Here is a 6,000-nt window from a genome sequence, read left to right as displayed (position 1 = left end):
AATAGTATGTGAAGGATTTTTCTTCTTCTTTCTCATTACTGATGTGTAACTAAAGTTAACAAAGAAGCATTTCCATTATATTCATTCACGTGCATAAGAACAATCAAATTTATGCATATATATCACATCAAACTTAGGAAATAGTTATCTCATTTTTTAATCTACTTCATACCATATAAACTAATTTTATAGGTTTGATGCTATAGAGGATTCCAAAGATGTGAACCTCGAACAACCATTTAAAAACAAGTTTGAAAATAAGATACATAGATATAGTAATGTCTACTATAGTATTTAACCTACGCTATTAGTAGAATATTGTCTCTAAGCATATTAGCAATATAGAAATCTAGTTTATGAGGCTTCAAAGAATTTTCTAACAGAGGTTATTTTGATAAAGTAGTCTGCAATTTATTTATTTTTCTTTAGCCTGCAATATTAGCAAAAGAAAAATGTTACATAGTTGTTGCTGATATATGAAACATTTCTCCAATAATTCCTATTTCTAGTGCTTCCTTAAATGTATTTATTAGCTTACTTTTTGACTTGTTTGAGTGGTCTGAAGCAGATTGACATGCATAATTGCATTGGCTTGGGTCAGTGTGAAAGTGCCTTCAATGCAAAGCTCTCTAAGCATGAATACAACATTGGATTTTTGTTGCATATATTCCTCATACTTGATGCTATGGAGTCATGGGATTAATTGGTCAATTAATTTATTGTCAATGAAGCATTGGATTGGTTGTTTATTTTCACCAAAAAGCAATGTCTTTAGGTGTAACTTGTGCACATAGTTGACATCCTGCTTGCATCCAATACACTATGTGGTTTCTTCATTGAGGATTCTATATCCTTCAAATATGTGTTGGCAATGTGGATAAAATGTAACAAATGAACTAGAGAATGGATTTGCAATCTTCAATTTCCCATTCACCTATTAGAAAGTGCAGGCTATTAGTGTCGGTTACATTTAATAGTGATAGTTGTTTACATTTTAGCAATATTTTTATATTACCTCTCTAGTTTTTTGCATTATCTCATGTAACATTTGCAATGTCATTTTGTCATTTAATTTGCAAATAAATATGGAGAGGCTTGTACGAAGTGTTTGTTTTTTGTCAGTCTTTGTTACAATGTTTCTAAAAAGCAATGCTAGTGTTTCATGTCAGGCAAGATGTTCTTCTGCTGAGATGAAGTGTTGAATAAAATTTGGATGGATTTATATCTGCATAAAATATATAGATATAGAGTTCAAAATATTACATGGAATATTTGCATAATAAATGCTCTATTAATTAGAATAAGAATAATTTAAGAAATAATGGCCATTAATTCTTACCTGTGCTCTATCTTCCTCAGAATGGCTATCCTTTATTTCTAGAATGTTGAGATTGCCTTGCTTTTGTGTTGCAACCACCAATGCACTTATCATTCCAATAGGGTAGTTGCTTGTGCTATTCAAGAGGTTTCTTATTGTAGTGCTGGGGATGAAATTGTAGTCATTGCATATGCGATTGATTGTTTCCATTGTGCTTGTCTCCTTTAGTACAAGAATGCAATCACAATCACCTCTATCATAGGTTGTTTTTGGTGTAATGTCAAATCCACTTATAGAAACACCCATGCCTGGGATTATTTTGTCTTCATATTGGTGTACTAAGTTTGTGTTGACATGAATTATTATTGTCATCTTTGCGTTATGATCTGTTAGATCTGCCCCTAGCACTTCTCGTGTTTTGTTGACTTTGTCAAGGTTGGCTTTGTAGATAGCTAAGACATCTCCTTCAAATGTGTTACCTCCTTTTCTTACATTCAACTCTTTTATAAAAATGCAACCAACAGTTTTAACTTTTTCTTGCATTGACATGTATGTTAGTGCATTTTCCATGTGAATATGAAATTGAAAAATTCATGAAAGCAAATAGAGGTTACCTTTTTGTAGATTGTTCTTACCTCATTTGTTCAGCCTTTCCTACTCTTTTGTTTGCGTCCATTGATTTGTGTGCATAAATTGTGGGTAGGAGAAATTGGCTTAGTGTATCAAATTTCTTGTTACCATGGAAATATTTTGTAATTTGTAGAATGTAGTTATTGAATTTTAAAGTTTAATGTTTATACAATAGTGAATAAAATTTGTTATGTGAAAATGTTTGCCATGGAATAGTGGGAAGATTTTTTCCTTAAAAATGTTGTAATATTGCGTATTTTATTTGTTGTAGTGCATAGTTTTTTTTGGCAACAACAAATGGAAAAATGAGTGATTATGTTGTGTTCTTATGTCAACTTAATGTAATTATTTGAAGTAGGTAGTTATTGGCGGTAAATGTATTCAAAGAAATGTAGATTAATGGTCTGACCAATAAGCTTCAGTTCTATGGATAAAACATACATTTGATGTTGTATTTGACCAAATGTGATCAATCAGTGGCTTATTCATGCTATGCATATGATCTAGCAAGAAATTGAAGTGAAGATGTTGCATATGAGATGCTAATGTTTTTTTGATTTTGCTAGAAGATGTCATGTCTATGTTGAAATCTCCTGCAATATAGCTGATTGCATTTGGCTCTATTTGGGTTGTTAGATTGTCTAACATGCTTTTGATCTCTATGAAGGGTGCATTTGGCCTTGCATATATATTGCAAATGTTGAATATATTGTTCATTTTTTGTACAGTCAATGTTATTCCCTCTATATGTTGTGAGGTGTGATATGTTGTTTTAATCAATTTGATGGTATTTCTTATTAATGTAACTATTCCATGTATTCCATGGATGAAGTGAACATTGAACTCTGTAGAAGGGAAGTTTTTGGAGCATGAACTCATGTGAAGTTCTTGCAAGCACAATATGTCTGAGGACATAATTTTAGTGTCATTCAATAGATCATTTGCATGAACATGTAGATTTCATGTGTTTAATGTGCACATGACCAAATGTGGTGTACAATTTGTGCATGTAGCTTCATTGTCAAGTTGCTAACATGTTGTAGATTGCAAATGCTCCATTTCAATATTTATTTTTTCACTTTACTCAAAAATATTTAGAGCTTAGAGGATTTACAAGAAACAAATTTTGTATTGATTTTGTACATAATAATGTTGTATATGCTATTACATGTTGTCTTATAGTTGTTGAATCAAATGGTAAAGCTTCCATCTTCACTCCCTAGGATCTATAAATTGTGTGTGCACATGCTAGTTGTATTGGGAATTATTTTTTAATAGTTATGTTTTTGCTCATTGTGATTTTTTGGATTGGTCTAGTAATTTGTACAATTGGGATCCATTCTTTGTTCATGTATTGATTGTAGTATGTTGCATATTTTATTTTTTGTTGCTGACCAACATTAGGATCACTAAATTTGATCCACACAATGTCAAATTTGTCATGCTTTGTGTAATCGTTGAAGATACCATCATAACCATTCACTAAACCATCACTAGTAGTATAGTTCCCAGAGTACAACTCTATCAACATGTTTCATTTCACTTGTATTTTAACTGGAAGAGTTGTCGTATGGGAGCAAAGTCTTATGCCATCTGTGTTGTCCTCATATTCATCTATGGTGTTTAGAACAATTAATTCTCCACACATTATTGTTAGCATTTTTGTGTTGTGTGCATCTACATCACTGTTCCTATAGAAAAGGAAAGGGAGTGTTGGGTCATTTGGTATTGGTCACAAGCATTGTTGGTTGAGAAAATTTATGTCGTCCATAGTTTGGTCTACCATGAAAACTCTGTTTAAAATTTGAATAAAGTGTTTGTCTTTTTTATGCATTGTCATATGTAATGCATAACATTTGACATTTTCTTTCTAAAAGTTGTAAAACATCAATTCTTTTTCTGTAGTTCTATTTTCAAATACAATAGAGTCTAGTATTGGTTGGGCTTGATATGGGTCTCCGAAGAAGATTGTGTCTAAATTTCCAAAAGAAGAACTTGGTGTGTGCATTATTTCTCTCAAACATTTGTTTATGTAGCGCAAGAAAGTCGAACCCACTAAAGATATTTCATCTACCAATAAAACTCTAAGTTGGTCCTAATGTTTTGACATTTTGTCAGTTGTGTCACTGTTGAGTGGTAGGAATTCTAATTTATTGAAAGGGATATGGAATGTTGAATGTATTGTGACACCGCCAATGTTGTATGCTACTCTTCCTATATAATTTGTAAGTATTCCTTTTGGTTTATCAGGGTTGTTGATAGTGTTGTTATATATGTGCAAAAGTGCCTGATAAATCACCTTTGTTGTAAATGTTTTACTTGTTCCTGCTCCACCAGTTAGAAATAGGTGAATTGAAGTTTTATTGTGTTTGATTTTTTTCATGACCATATCTTTGACTATTGCGTGTTGCTCGTTATTCAACATCTGTCTAATTTTAAAAATTTCAACATTATCAAGTATTTGTGGGTGCTTTACTATTTCAAATCCTAAATATGTTGTGTTTGGAATTTTCTTACATGTCGCTACTTGAATATCACTGTGAATGTCATATACATCATCTGTCATTGTTGTTGTATTGTTGTAATTTTTTTTCCAATATTCAGATATTTATTTCAATGGCTTCTTTATCAATATCACCCCATGCACAATTTGTTTTGCAGTAGAATTTAGAATTGTTTTGTCTTATTGTATCCTCATGAAAGGAAAATGCCGATTTCAAAGTTTTGAAATTATTTTTTAGACTTGTTTCATTTCCTCTAAAAGGTGTGAAAAGAAGTAATTTCTCTCTACAAAAGTTTTCCAAATCACTATGTCTATTGTAGTCAATGAAACATATAATACTTTCTTTTTCTTACTTGCTCTTATGTTATATTTTGAGACAAACTCAACCAAGCATAGGTGATGCATACTTTTTGGATGATTTCTATAGTAGTCTATTAGGGATTTTGCTATTACATTTTTTAATTCATCTGGTTCTCAATTCAATTTTGTTGTTGATTTCAATACAAATATCCTATCGTTGTTTGCTCTTGTATCAATGAATATATATCTTCATGAACTTTGATTGAGGAGAAGTGATAGAACTAAATGAGTAGTTTATTGTGTTGACATTTGTTGCAAATTTAGTGGAGTGTTATCTAGTTTACTTGTCATCCTTATTGCACTTATATTTTCAGTTTGATGGTCATCTTTTATTCTTTTGGATGCATGTGTCATTGACTTGTCAACCTTTTCCATGTATGAGCTACAATACATGGTTGTAGCATACGCATTTAAAACAAATTGTGCATCTGTATTTGCTCTCCATAATTTTGGCATTTGTCTACAGAAACTGTTGTTCCATTTTTCAGAGGGTTTTCTCTAAAGGAATAGCATGGTTTTTTCTATTGTTGATCATAATGAAATAATGTACTAAGTCTTTCTTATTTGCAATTCATCTAGGAAGTTTTCAAATGTGAAGGTGTTGTTATATTACTTATTTTCCAAAGTTGCAATAATTTTTTAATTGGTTCATATAATCAGGGGATATTTAAATTCTTTTGAAATCGAGATATTTTCTAAATTTGGTTTTTGTTTTATGTCTTTTGCGAGCAACTTTCTTCCTTTCAATTGTCCTTTTCTTATTCATACCCGCATTGTCGATAACACTTGTTGAATCAATATTTTTATTATTTTGAAGAAAAGATTTGTTGTATGTAATGCAAAATCTTGATGATAATGAAGTAGCTTCCATTGGGCTAATTTTTTATAAGTAAACTTTTTTGCTATGTCAGGATTTTGTGGCTCTCAAAAAAAGAGTGTTGGAAAATTCATCTCTTTTGCATATTTGTCTTTGAAAATTCCAATAGGATAATAATCTTCGACAGGAGCAATTTCAATAATTTTTTCTACCATATTATGAATACACCTTGAGTCTGTGTACTCATGTATTAGAGAATCACTTGGATTGTCAACTTCATTATCACTTTGAGGTTTAGAATCAAAAGAGTTGTTGTCTTCACAGTCATCATTGTCAGTCTTGATGTGTAATGTTTGTATCCAATTATGATTT

This window comes from Cupressus sempervirens, chromosome 7 (assembly GCF_028749045.1).
Source record: "Cupressus sempervirens isolate cs-2001-9-10 chromosome 7, ASM2874904v1, whole genome shotgun sequence".
Classification (NCBI taxonomy): Eukaryota; Viridiplantae; Streptophyta; class Pinopsida; order Cupressales; family Cupressaceae; genus Cupressus; species Cupressus sempervirens.
This window is presented reverse-complemented; position numbering follows the sequence as displayed.